The sequence below is a fragment of the Cnephaeus nilssonii genome (assembly GCF_951640355.1).
Source record: "Cnephaeus nilssonii genome assembly, chromosome: 4".
Classification (NCBI taxonomy): domain Eukaryota; kingdom Metazoa; phylum Chordata; class Mammalia; order Chiroptera; family Vespertilionidae; genus Cnephaeus; species Cnephaeus nilssonii.
This window is the reverse complement of record NC_137075.1, coordinates 31930536-31945225: the sequence shown is the minus strand read 5'-3', so window position 1 is coordinate 31945225 and position 14690 is coordinate 31930536. Positions and strand designations below refer to the sequence as shown.

The 14690-nt window shown below is 46.7% G+C and overlaps 1 pseudogene across 1 annotated transcript in view; it reads right to left on the bottom strand.

Moving 5' to 3' along the window:
- Positions 1–5215: 5215 nt before the first annotated feature.
- The window catches only part of LOC307097642, a 33528-nt pseudogene continuing 24053 nt past the window's right edge, over positions 5216–14690 (bottom strand). The window contains exons 5-9 of the transcript in view: positions 8300–8547; positions 7121–7265; positions 6463–6598; positions 6022–6279; positions 5216–5392 (exon numbers count right to left, since the gene is read on the bottom strand). The product of the transcript in view is annotated as an uncharacterized misc_RNA (transcript). The remainder of the gene's footprint in view (positions 5393–6021; positions 6280–6462; positions 6599–7120; positions 7266–8299; positions 8548–14690) is intronic.

Here is a 14690-nt window from a genome sequence, read left to right as displayed (position 1 = left end):
ACTGCTGGTGCTTCGTCCTGGTCTTCTGAGCCCAGGGTTCTCTAGTGTTGTGGCCTTTATCACACACAGCTCTCTCAGTAACCACATAAGCACTGGCAGCCATTGACTCAGTGGTGACTATGCCAGCTGAAAACAGGAACCACAGGCTACAGATAGGGCGGTTCATGATGCTGCATCAGCCAGTAGGAGGTGCCTGAGCCCCCAGAAACCCGAATGTCATAACACATGCAAGGACCCCTCGTTTCCTTGGCTCTCTCTTGACAGTTGGGGTGATTGTTTATTGAGGTCCCCTTTTTGTGAGGGTCAGCAGTATTGGAGATGAGATTTCTTGCTTCTGCTGGAGGAGACAAAAGCATCAGTGATCAGATAATGATGGTGAGGGCTGTGGGTGGAGGGATGGACAAATGGTGTGGCAGTGATGCCGAAGAGGACTTGTTCTAGTGACAGAAGAGCTGATGGCTTAACAAAACCAACAAAAACATTTATTTTACTCAGGAATCTGCATTTGGGATGGGTTTAGTGTGGATATCTCCCCTCAGCTCCCCTTGATGGCAGAGGAGGCTTGAAGCCTGGAGCCTGCCCAGTGGTTGGTGCCAGATGTCTGTGGGCATGCCCGTTCCTCTCTGTGAGGGCCTGTCATGTAGTCTCTGCATAGGATTGTTCAGTCTTCTTTGCAGCATGATGGTGGCTTCCACAGAGTGAGCCTCTCTTCCAAATTGACCCTGGCAGACATATCCTTTTTCTTTCCTAGGCTTTGTAGCCATATGGTAACCTTTCTACCTTATTCTACTCCTTGGGGGCAATCAAAAGCCCTCACCCACATTAAAAAAGGAAAGAGCATTGCAGTCATGTAATAGAGCCTGTGGGATGGGAGATACATGGTGGCAGTCAAAGCAGCGCACAATCTGCCCCCTGCTGAGGCACATGTAGAGTCAGTGAGAGGAGCTGAAACCACGGACCCCTGTAAGCCGCGGTCACAGCCTTTGGAGAGATTGGGGTCTGCTCTGTCCAAACCACGTGTATGAGGATGGAAGAGGGTTGACTCTCCCAACAGTTACTCTTTTCTTAAGTGGGAATGAATACCAGGAAGCCAAATAGTATTTTCCCAGCACTGTCCAGAGGACTATTACATTTCAGATATCTTTATACCAAGCTAATATATGCATTTAATTTGATTCCAATAAAAATATCATTTTTTTCTTCCAGTGTTACACAGTAAGGGAGAGGGTAAGCCTTATTAGATATTAAAAACATTATATAAAACCTCTTTCCTTAATCCTATATAATAAAAGGCTAATATGCAAATTGTCCCCTTGGGTGGGAGTTTGACTGACCGGGAGTTTGACCAGGGGGTAGGGCTGGACAGCCACCCTCCCATGTCCCCTCCCCGTGGCTGGCCCGGCCCAATCGTCCCAATCAGGGTAGGCCGGCTGGACCCCACCCATGCACAAATTCATGCACCAGGCCTCTAGTACTATAATAACTATGTGCAGTGACAGATGGGTATTAGACTTGTGGCGATCACTTCATAAGGTATACAAATGTTGAATCACTATATTGTGTACCTGAAACTAATATAATATTGCAGTATTTCAATATGTCAACTATAGTTAAAAAATAAATTTAAAAAACAAAAGATAAAGGAGAAAAAAAGAACACATTGTAAAGGCCATAATACATGTGTGAAATAAATTTAAATGGTAAATGACAAAACCCCCCCCCCCCCAAAACGAACAAATAAACAAAAAAACACACCTCTTTCCTGATTCATGAGTAGACAAAGGCCCATTAAATAGAATAGAAAACCTAGAAACATTCCCAAGTACATAAAGGTATGTAATTTATAATAAGGTGGCATTTCAAATCATTGGGAAAAAGATAGACTTTCTAATAAATGATATTGGAACAATTAGAAAATATTTTTTTCTTTGTTTTATTTTCCAATCAGAGTTGACAAAGTCACTTTTAAAAGATATTAAGTTGGAGTCATATTTCATATAAACCACCAGAATGAAATGCAAATAGATAAAGACACTTATATATCCTATATAATAAAGAGTTAATATTCTATTTAGACTGAACAGCAAAACTACCATCCAGAGGACATTCTGGATGAAGCTGGGGCTGCGAGGGCCGAGTCCCTTGCATGAATTTTGTGCTTTGGGCTTCTAGTACAAAATAAAACCATACATGCACAATGAATAAACATGGATGAATTTCTTTATAAACTTAGAAGGAGTAAAGCCTTTCTAGCAATGACTCTAAATACAAAAACTTTAGAAGAAGTGATTGATAAATACATTTTGATATGCAAAAATTAATTTGTACAAGTTTCCACTTTCCTGACCACGTGAGCCTCCCTAATTTGAATTGGATTGTGCACAGGCAGGAGCTTTTGGTAATGATAGGGACCATGTGATCGTCTGTCCAATTGGATGGGTGTTCAGAGGCAGATTCTAACTGCCATTAGCAAATACATTGTAGGATTGTCCTACCATTTGATTATGTACAACTGAATTGGTGAAAATGGGGTGCCCAATGGCGGAAGTGGGGGATGCCTTTCCCAACTGGGTGCTGGGGGTAGGGTTCTTATGATAGCTTTAGAAAAGGAATTTTCTAAAGCTATCATAAGTGAATGGGTGAATTTTATTTGCATGGAGTTATATCCCTCAGTTGCAAAGTTCTCATTTCCTTTAAACTGGACCTGGAAAAGGTGCAGCTGGGGATTCAGCAGAGCTAGAAGCAAAGCCAGTGCCCGAGGTTGCATTCCACGGTGGAGTTAAGTCCCGCAGAGCATCAGGCTAGTTGTAACCCATTAGTTCACTGTGTGTGGGCCGTGTGGGCCATGCAGGGGAGCAGGCCCTCTGCCACAAGAGAGCCAGGAGCGCAAGAGGGCGAGGGAGGGAACTCTGTTTTTCCGGGAGCTTATGTAGCTCAGATTTGGTGCCATCGCATGGGCCACGTCTATTCTGGCCAATGACCTGCTCCCAGGTGTGACTGACAAGTAACCACCTTTCCTGTGGCATTCAGACCTTACTGGGCATGCTTCTATTCATTCTTTGTCCAGTCCCTTCCCCCAGGATCTGTGGGGAACAGACCTGGAGAGTGTGAAACTGCAGCTTTCTGGCACACGTGGCATGCCTATATTATCAGGCCTTCCCTTTGCTCCATCCCTGTCAATTAATTAACAACTGGGATAATTATAACAGTATCACAATAACATTCATGCCTGCTACTTTTACTGTACTTTAAATTTTATTTTCCAATTACAGTCCACTTTCAATATTATTTTGCATTAGTTTCAGGTATACAGCATAGTGATTAGATAAATTATATACTGTACAAAGGGTTCCTTCCAATATTTCCAGTACCCACCTGGCACCATACATAGTTATGACAATATTATTGGCTGTATTCCCTATGCTGTACTTTGCATCCTAGTCACTATTTTCTAACTACCAATTTGTACTTCTTAATCTTTTCACTTTTTTTCCCCAGTCCCCTAAGCCCCTTCTCCTCTGGCAACCATCAGTCTGTTCTTTTTATTTATGAGTCTGTTCCAATTTTGTTTGCTCATTAACTTGTTCTTTAGATTCTACATATGAGTGAGATCATATGGTTTGGTCTTTCTCAGTCTGACTTATTTCCCTGAGCATAATACCCCTAGGCCCACCCATGCTGTCACCAATTATATCTGCTATTTCATGGCTCATGGAAATGAGGCTGCCGTCCTGCCTGCTCCCCACCTGCTGCTCTCTCCCCGAGGTGAACAGGAGGCGCCAGTGAACAGTTTGGGGGCTGCACGTCTAGAAACGAAAGATATAAAGTCATTTCCAAACCCCATATGCTGCTTGCTGTTCTAGAGACCCAACTGATTAAAACAATTAAAACAGAGTGTAATGAGCAATAAAAATAAAACACAAATACTCCTGTGGGATCCGGGCCTTGTGGGTTCATGTGAGGGAGGGAGAGGAAATTCCATTCAGATCAAAGTCAACACTGTCAGTTTCACTTGTGTTCAGGTGTCAGAACCTGTATTATGTTCACTGTACATTCCCAATGCCTGGCACTTAGTAGGTGCACAATCAGCATCTGTTCACTGATTGCTGGAAAAACTGTGCTTTCCAGTCCTACTGCAGAGAGCAGCCCTTTCTAACTCAAAAGGCAGGTAGAGCCCATGTGGCGTCCCTCCCCACAGCCTGAGCCTTGAGGCCAGCAGTGAGGAACAGGCTGCAGGGACAAAGGCTCCTGAGTGACCAGCAGTCAGTGGACTCTGAGCACATGGTGGGGACACTGGGCTGCATGTGAGTGTGGAGCTGGCTCTGCCCAGTGAGAGATGGGGCCAGGTGTTCTGCAGACACCCTGCCGCCCTGTCCTTCAGGGCCCTACAGGGGGCCAGCACAGGCCTGGTCCCCCGGTCACCCTGTGCCAGGCATAAGCTGGGTGGCAACTCAGTGAGTAGGCCCTGCTGGAACCTGGGCACTCTGGGTGTCCTAGGTGGGAGGGATATGGGGGAGCAATGAGCTCAGATCAATGTGGTCTGTGGGGCGCAGGGGTTGGTGGACTCTGAGGAGGCTCAGTGGTCAGCAGGGATGAGAAGAAGGGGCAGCCAGGAGACTGGAGGCCAAGCTAGGCCCTGAGCTCAGAGGAGGGCAGAAAAGGGGAGGGAGAGAAATTCAGTCCAGGAGGGAATGAGGAGCTTCTCAGGACTTCCCTCACTCCTCCACCCCCGTCTCTCCTCACCAGCCCCCAGGACCCCAAAACCTGCCACTCCCTGGTTGTGGTAGAACAATGTCCTGCTCAGGAAGGCCCTCCTCTTCCCAGTGTGGTGGGGCCTCCTGAGCTGCAGCCCAGGCTGTGCCTGCTTGGTGCCCAGCACCCACGGTGCTAGACCTTCACACTGAGCCCAGCACCTGAGAGATTCGTTTTCTCCTAATGGTGCTCCTCTCTGCCCTGGCAGAAGGGCAGGCCCTGCAGGTGCAGGTTTGGCCAAGAAGGAGCTGGTAACAGCTCAGCATGAGGTTTGGGGGTTGGAGGGGGGAGGGGAAGAGGAGGAAGTAGAACAGAAAAGAATTGTGCTATTGGCCTTCTGAGCACAGAGCTGGTGCCTGTGAATGAGGGTCAAAGAATAAACAAAAACCCAGCTCTTCCCATCAGCTGAGAGATGTTTATTCAGTTGTTGGCACCACCTCCCTCCCCGCAGTGTGATCCTGGATTAGCTCCAGAGAAGATAGTCTGGGTCCTGCAGTTGGAGGCTTTTCATGGTTTCTCTTATCCAGGGAAGGAAACTGGCGACCTTGGTATAGACTCGTGGTGGTTTCCCATCATTGCTTCCATAGGAGACAATGCCCTGGATCTCATTTTTACACAGGAACGGTCCCCCGGAGTCCCCCTGTGGACAGAGAGAGGGAAGAACTGAGCCAGTTCTTCTGGCCCTGCCCTTGACCCCTCACCCCCAAGCCCCTCTCAGAGAAGGCTGCCTTGCATGGATTCCACCTTGGAGATAAGCGGACAGGCAGGTCCCTGTGGTCCCCTCAGCTTGGACATTGTCACTGCTTCACTTCACCCCAGGTGGCGGCTCCCTCTGCTCTCCCAGGTCCCAGATCCTCTGGCTACGAAGGGGCTGTGACTGCTGTCTACTGTGTAAGGACCCGAGAGCCGGCAGGTGGGGCTGACACCATTAACCAGCTCTGAGGAGCCACCAGGTATAAATTCTGCACACCCAGGGAATAGTTATCTAACTGCATTGCCCCAGCTTTGCCAGAGTGTTGTTTGCACTCCCGCCCCCCGCCCCCTCCCACCCCTTGGGGGAGAATCGTGTTTGGAGTGACCAGAGGCCTTTGTATGCTCTTGGAGACCCTATTTCTCTCTGCTCTGGTGGCTCCCCTCTTTTCTTTCCAGGGAGAAAGATCACAACCTAGAGGGTGAAGGATTTCACTGCCCTGCCTGGGTCCCCAGGTCCTACTCTCTACCCAAACACCCTTCTCCCCAGAACCAAGCTAGGCAGATGTTCAGTGTCACCTTAAAGGAAGCCTTAGGTTCTCTTGGGTTCCCCACACACAGTTGAATGTTCTTGTTGTAATGGTTAAAGCGCCTTTTACACTTCAAATCGTCCTGCAGGGTCAGCTCTACCTCCTGCAGAGTGTCTGAGCAAGGGCCCTTCCTTGTGACCCGCCCCCAGCCGGCCACAGTGCAGTTATCTCCTGGACTTGGCAGGTCCTTGCCCCTGGGCAGTCGGAGGGGCTTCACAGCACCAGTTTGCTTGATGTTTCTCTCCAGCTGATGGGGAAGAGGCAAGGGAGTCCAGGTCAGCTAGTGGTCTCTGAATCTGGACACTGAGCGACCCTTGAGTCACTAGGACTGGTCAGGTGGCCAGAATGGGAGGAAAGGAAGGGACAGTTCACAGTGAGAGGAGATACAATGAGATCCCAGAACTGCAAGAGCAGCAGGAGGTTTCCTCACCTGCAGTAACATGATGTCATTGGAGATTTTCCTCTTATTATAGTCTGGGTGCGGGATGGCTCTTTTCACCAGGATGACCTGTTGGGTCTTCTCCTGCTTTTGGATGTTGTGGGCCCCCAGGGTGACACTGATTGACCTGTAAAGAGAGCAGAGTGGATGAGTATGTGTGTGTGTGTGTGTGTGTGGGGGGGGGGGGTGCGGGATAGGTGGAGTCACAGCAGGTACATCCCAGCAGCCATGAAGGGCAAGTGACAGCTGGGGCAGAGCAGGGCTACAGACTAAGGATATCAGTTCATAGGGTCCAGGGGCTGAGTGACTCTGGTTCCCACTGACACGGAGTGTAGGGCTTGTGGGAGCTCTCTCTTGCCCTCAGGAAATATCATGAAATTGCTTGCGTTTCCATGTTGACCCTAATGCATGTGTTCATGATCCACCGCTGCTTTATTTGCCGAGTGTGGTACTTCTCTTTTCCACGGTGTTACTTGCTGTCACTTCTGACTCTCAGGGCCCAAAGCTTACCTGTCCTATTTCTCAGGCTCTCATTGCTCCATCATGATCTCTGATGGCTCCTCTGATGAGTTCTCATGGGCTTGAGTTACCAGGAAACTGGGGAGCTGCCCTGGGTCTCAGGAGGTGTAGCCTGGCTGCAGCCTCTCACCTTCCATGGCAGTGAGCAGCTGTCAGAACAAAGTTTTCTCCCACAAGGACACCGCCACACCTGGATGACTCCTCATCTTTAATGTGAAGGTAGGCCATATAGGGTCGGGAGTGAGGCCTGGCTTCATGTCCCCCGATGATCACCCCTGAAGGAAAATTCTGTTGTGCTTGTGTGCTCCCCCGAGTCCATCAGGCAAGCATCGGCTTGATGCTCATGCGCTGGGCACTTGGGAGCCTAGGGTGGCATAGAGCTGGGAGGGAGTTCGGGGATGGGGGAACTCAACTTTCTCTTCTGGAAAAGGGAAGAGTAACAGGCTGGGTCTGTGACTTGGCCTGCCACATAGTTGCAGGTGAGAATATGGTCTTAGTGATAGAGAAGACCTGGAGGCTCCTGAAAATTCCTCTCCTGACTTCGCTTGGTGTTGGGTGAGCTTCTGAATCCCCTGAGGTGCTGTGATGTCCAGGGCAGTGCGCTTTGCAGTGTCCAAGACAGGTTTAGGAATCTAGATGTTGCAGAGCTGTCCTAGGGCCTGACAGGTGGGGAGTTCCCGGTGTTTGTTAACTGCCTGAGGGGTTGGCCCCCAATGAGCCTCTGGAGGAGGGTTGGTAAGGCCAGTGCTGTGGGATTCTGGAAAACAGAGAAATTTGGGGCTGCCAACCTCACTGGCTAATCCTTTAAGGAGTGGACCTGCTAAAGGCCTGGGAAGCAAAGCAGAGTTTGAGAAAGGGACTGAGGGGCCTTGAGATGGAGAAGAGGAAGCAGTCTTCTGGGGATGGTGACCCCACCAACTGTGGGGTGCTGAGCTCTGGGCTTCTCTCCTACGCAGACCCTGAGGACAGCACCTATGTCATCACAGGCATGGAAGCCAGGACTGTCTGCCCTCTGCAGTTTCCCAGCCTCTGCCATGCACTTCTAGGAAGTTCCACTCTCCAAATGGCACAGGTAGGGCCTGGGGAGGGCATCGTGCCCACTGGATTTTCTTGAGAATAGGCTTCTGCCCTGTCATTTATTTCTGCCTGTGGCTCATCCAGCATCATGTGTGGGGGTCTGAGATGGGATGGGAGCTGGGGTTCAGAGCATTCCTGGTGGAGAGCTGGATCAGGGATGTGCAGAAGGGCCAGCAGGTCTGTGCCCACTGTGGGATGGGTTGGGCCTGTGAGGGTGGGGAGGGTCACTCACCTGCCTCCGCCCCGGGGAGTAGGAAAAAGGCCAGCAGGAGCACGAGCAGGGGTGGCTGCATCTTCCCAGGAAGGCTGCTCAGGTCGGAGCTGCTGGTGTTTCTCTGTGCTCTCCGTTAGCGCCCAGAAGAGGAAGGAGGTGTGGGTGGGCTCTGTGACCTGAGTCCCCCTCTGGTTTTATAGTGCTTCATCCCGGAAGGCTTTTTATGAAGCATCCCCAACACCACGCCTCCTGCCTGATGATGGTCTCTGGGTGGTTGTGTGAGAAGTATGCAGCAACCACATCAGTACCCACAGCTGATGATTCAGAGCAGATATTAGAGCCGACTCCAGCCCTGAGCAGGAACCCAAGGGTACAAGGTGGGGCCTGTGGCATGTGGTATTGATCAGTGGAGGTACTGGAGCCCAGAAACCTGAGTCCTCAGTGAGAGAACCCCCAGTGCCTCATCTCCATGCAACTAAGTCCATCAGGGTAATTTCTTTTGCTTGTGTCTGTTTAGGTCCTTCTCTTTCCTATGGACAAACATAGTGGAGATGTGTCTCCTGTTTTTAGAGCAGTGTTTTTCAAGCTTTTTCTTCTCATGGCACATAAACTACTAAAATCCTGTGGCACACTAAAAAATATATATTTTGTATATGTTACAAAAAATAGGTATTCTTTTGGTTGTTTTGCAAAAAAAAAAAAAAGTGTTTAGCTACCCTTTTTGCTCCAAAGTGACTTAAAAAAATATTAGGTGCCTATACTTGTATATAAGTACTTCTGGTACCAAGAATTAAACAATCAGACACAACTATATTACACACTGTGACCAATAAACTGCAATTCTATTATATGACCTATATATTTATGGTTCCACAAAGGGCATTCACACCAGATGTGTATTGTTGTGTTGGCTGTTGTAATTTTTTAAAATATAATTTTTATTGATTTCAGAGAGGAAAGAAGATAGAGAAATGAAACAGTAATGATGAGAAAGAATTCTTGATTGGCTGTCTCCTGCATGTTCAACACTGGGGATCAAGCCTGATACCTAGGTATGTGCCCTGACCGGGAATTGAACTGTGGCCTCTTGGTTCATAGGTCTATGCTCAGTCACTGAGCCACACCAGCTGGGTTGTTGTCATTTTTTTTATTTGCTGACCTAAGGGAAAATAGGTTAGTGCTCCTGACTAAATAGTCTGGTATTGATGTTTTAAAAGTTCTTGTGGGGCACTGGTTGAAAACCGCTGCTTTAGAAAGAGCTGACCATCTGATGGGGGAGACAGAAACATCAGGGAGCAGAGTACTGAGTGGGAAGGGCCATGGTAGAGTGATGCACAGGGGAGGTACAGAGCATCATCACCATCCACTAAACCGACATAGCAACCCATTCATCATCACAGTGTCCTCCCGAGGGGTTTTATTTACAAACTAGAGGCGCGGTGCATGAAATTCATGCTTGCGGGGGGGGGGGGGGGGAAGGGAAGTTCCCTCAGCCCAGCCTGCACCCTCTCACAATCCTGGACAGCTGGCTCCTAATCACTCTTTCTGCAGGCCTGGTCATTACTAATTGCCTCCCCCCACAGGTCTGGTCACCCCAAACTACCCCCCTCTGCAGGCCTGATCACCCCTAACTGTCCCCACCTGCTGGCCTGATTGCCCCCAACTGCCCCCCGGCCTAGTTGCCCCTCACTGCCACCCCTGCCAGCCTAATTGCCCCAACTGCCTCCCCTGCTGGCCTGGTTGCCCCCAACTGCCCCCCCCCCCCCCCTTGCTGGCCTGGTTGCCCCATGCAGCCTGAGTTCAGTTGTTTGGTTGTCCCTCACTAACCCCCCTGCCAGTCTGGTTGCCCCATGCAGCCTGCTTGTTCAGTCATTTGGTCGTCCCTCACTAACCCCCCTGCTGGCCTGGTTACCCCCAACTGCCCTCCTCTGCTGGCCTGGTCACCCCCAACTGTCCTCTCCTGCTGCCTGGTTGCCCCCAACTGCTCTCCCATGCTGGCCTGATTGCCCACAACTACCCTCCCCTGCCAGCCATCTTGTGGTGGCCATCTTTGACGGCATAGGGGTGGCCATCTTGTGCAAGGGTGTGAGGGTCAATTTGCATATTACATCTTTATTACACAGTACTAGAGGCCCGATGCATGAAATTTGTGCAAGGGGCTCGGCCCTTGCAGCTGTGGTGGCTGCCTTGGCCCTTGCAGCCCTGGCTTCATCCAGAAGGTCCTCCAGGTCATTGGGCTGTCTGGTCTAATTAGCATATCATGCTTTTATTATTATAGATTGATGTTCATATAATATAAAATGACTAATTTTATAAAGCAGTACTTTGATTTGAAAAACAAGGAAACTTTGGAAAGTAAAAAAGAAAAATGTCACTCATTTGCCCAACCCCATCTCCCTCATAGAGTGTTACCATAAGAAGTGCATTTTAAGTACTTGAGATCATGTTATATATAAACTGTTATATTTATATTATATATACAATACCACTTTCTTTTATCTTAACCCTATGATGTAAGAATTTTCCCCATGTTTTAAAAAATCTATTATTCAATTCCACTGTAGCTTCTGCTTCCTAGTTATTAAAAATTTTAACATGCAGTTAACTTTTGAAGTTATTGGAAAATTTTAAAAACAATTTAATCATAGAGAAAACAATCAAAATGACCTGATTTCAGATTCTTCATTGATAATCATCTTTACTGTATTGAGTTATGAACTAACATACTAGTACTTTTCTCTCATGTATATCTGCATTTTTAAAAACTAAGAGGATTATGTCAAACATATTATGTTTATTAAATATTGAGGTGAACTTCACATAACATAAAATTAACTATTTGAAAGTGTACAATTCAGTGGCATTTAAATGTGCAACCACCACCTCTCTCTAGTGTCAAAGCTTTCTCATCACCCAAGCAGAACATTTTATTTATACCCATTAAGTTGTGTGTACCCACAAATTAATTGGTACTTAATCACTTTCCATTCTCCCTCTACCAGCAACACCCCACCCTGACCTCTGGCAACTACTAGTCTCATTCCTGTCTCTGATGGATTTGCTTATTCTGGATATTTCATATGAAAGGGATCATGTAATATGTGAGGTGTTGTGTTTGGCTTCTTTCACTTAGCATCATGGTTTTGAGGTTCATCCAAGTTGTAGCACTTATCAGTATTATTTTATGGCTAAATAATATTCCTTGTGTTTGTGTGTATATATCCCAATTTATCTCTTTATCTTCAACAGATATTTGGTTGTTACCACCTTTTGGCTGTAGTGACTAATGCTGCTATACATATTTGTGTAAAAACTTCAGTGTTGAGGAAATGTTTTCATTTCTCTTGGCTATATACCTAGGCGTAGAATTGCTGAGTCAGATGGTAATCCTAGGTTTAAGTATTCGAGGAATCACTAAACTGTTTATTGCAATGGTTGCACCATTTTACATTCCCACCAGCAACATATAAATACTTTCATTTCTTTACTTCCTGCCAACACTGGTTATTATTATTTATTATAGCCGTCTTAGTGGGTATGGAATGGTATTTCATTATAGTTTCGGTTTACATATTTTTAATAACTAATGAGGTTTAGCATCTTCCCTGTGTTTGCTAAGCATCTATGTATCTCCTTTGGACCTTTCTCACCATTCTCATTCCTGCCTCCCTAACTATTTGGGTTTGTTTTTCAAGAGTTGGTCTGGGATCTTGAACATAGCCACCTTGACATGCTATGCTGATTAGGCTGAAAATGAAAGGGCAGCCTTTTCTTTTAACTCCAATGGCTAGCACATGGCCAGGGCCATGTAGGAAAGTTCTCTCAAGTCCAGAAGTAGAAATATGAATTAAAGGAGGGGAAAGCTTGCTGAGGTGGCAGACATGTGGAAAAGAGTGTGAAACAGGTACCTTCCTAAGAAAGAACCCCACCTGGGGAAAGCCTCACTGGAGAGACTAAACTTCTTTCTAGATATGATCAAAGTTGAATCAAACTAAGAGACAGTGAAATTCATTTGGGACTTGTAATTTTAAAGAATCTGTGTCTAAGTATAAATTATTAATAAACATATCTGGAAAATAAGATATGATTAGTCAGATAAAATGATGTGATTACTGTAAATGAGAAGATAATATCTAACATCTTAATGCTGGCTAATATTTATTGATCTCTGACCATAGATCCTAACTTCACTCCTTGAGTTAGCTATTGATATTTCTTACATTTCACAAATGAGCAATTTAAGGCCCTGAGGAAGTAGGGGGCCTGCTCTATATCACCCAGCTTATAAGAGGGGAAGAGGGGGGACAGTGCAGAGATGTGGTTTCATAGTCTGTGGTCTTATCCACAGCTCTACAAACATCATCATTTATGATATTGTCCCAAGAATCTGGGGAAAAATTAAAGAGGTGTTGAAGAATAAAAGTTTCTGTCTATATGTTTAATCTGGGATTCTTGTTCTCTTAGAAGAGGAAGGTATCTCAGTGGCTACCATATTGTGATGGAAAAGTTCCTTTGGATCATGTATTCCCTTTGATCTTATCCTTTATTCCCTGACGTTCTTCCCCAACATGCAGCAGAATGTCATGCCTGGCCCATGATGGGCAATCAATCCCCTTGGGCCTTAGCCTCTCACCAAATTACATCTAGTGCTCATTGCAAGTGGGCAGGGCCATTCCTTGTAGGAAATGACAATGTCACAATGACATGACATTCCCACACTCACACATGGCATTTGAGACTCCTGTTATAAACCAATTTCTCTGAGCCTGGTCATTCTCAAGTTATGCCACCATTAGAACCTACAGGTATAATGGGCCAGAACTTGGCTGATCTGATCTGTCCATGAGACTCCTCTGTGTTGTTGAAAAGAGATTCCTCCCTCAGTTAGGAGTTACCTCTACATCACTATTAGGAGAGTGGAATGTCATTCAGAATTTCTGGAGTGTTTACATGACATCAAAAACAGTTTTGAGGGAGAGACCAGTCAGAGAAGGAGAACCTGGGTTATATGTTGGTGTGGGGAAGATTGTGCTCCCATCTGGCCTCTGTAGTAGTAAGGATGGGGAGAGAGGGCAGGGATGGGGAGAGAAAAATGTCTACAGGACAGATGCACATCTATGAGATTTCCAGACTTTTGGCATCCACTAGAACACTCTAATTTTTCCTATGGCCAGCCAGCAACAAAGAGCAAGGCTTGGATGTTGGGTTGGGGATAATTCAGTAAAACTCTGGAGTGAGCAAATGTCTGGGGTGATGAGTAGAGAGGACTACAAAGAAAAGGGAAGGAGAAGTGAGCTTGGGTGAAGACAGTGTGCTCATCCTCACCAAACTGGAGTGAGTATAACAATAGAGAGCCCTCCCCGCTAATCAATTGGTGCTGACTGTTTTTCTGGGCGGGAGAGAGTTGGAATGGAGCCATGTTCTGAGTTGTGATGTTGCCTTTGATGTGACCTTGGATAGCAACACCTACCCCCTCCAACCTCTTTGCCCCACCTGAGGACCTTTATCTCCCCAGGAACTTTGCCCACCAAGGCCATTTCGTTTCCCGAAAGCATTTAGTTCCCTCAAGGCTTGAAGGTCATACCTCACCCTTCTGGAGTGAATGGGTTCTTTGTCTTCCCATCTCACTCAGGGTGTGCACTTTCTTGCCATGTCTATGTGTGATGTGACCAAAAGTTTGGTTTGGGATAGGGAAGAGGGATGCTACTGAGTCATTTACCAGAACCTCTAATATATGACTGAAAACCTGGTGGGTCTTTCTTTCTGTCTATTTCTCAGTTCCGGGCAGATGTAGCAAAGTGTCCTGTTTGGAAAATCTAATTCACACCTACAGATGCTTGTGTCACAGCCCCATCTGTCCCCGAGTTTTGGTATGACATCTCCTAGGTGTAGATATTCCCCTGCTGGTAAGTTCCTCTGTTTCTGACCAAATACCAGGAAGCAACACTGGAGCCATATGTGAACAAAGCAGAAGATCTGGAGCATCCCAGCCAGCCCTTCAGAGTCCTCCCAGAACTCAGGTATTGCAGTGAACCTCTCTCTCTCTGCAGGTGAGGCAGATCCCTGCCCGCCGGCCCCCTGCTCCGACCCGAGCCCCACTGGGCCTCTGAGAGCCTTTTACCAGTGGAACTGTGGCAGGAAGATATACTATGCTAGTAGAGAAGTCAGTGGAAGATAGAATAAGAGGTAGAAGAAGTTAATGAAGTAAGTAAACATACAACAGAGAGTTTTAATAAAGCAAAGATTATTTGAAAAGGCTAATAAAATGGACAAACGTCTGGAGGATATAATAAAAAAAGAGAGAAGGTGCAAATATTTATTATGAGGAACTAATAAGGGAATATTTTTTATAAATACTATAGGCCATTAAAAGCTAAGCCAAGAATATTATAAAAACTTATACTAATAC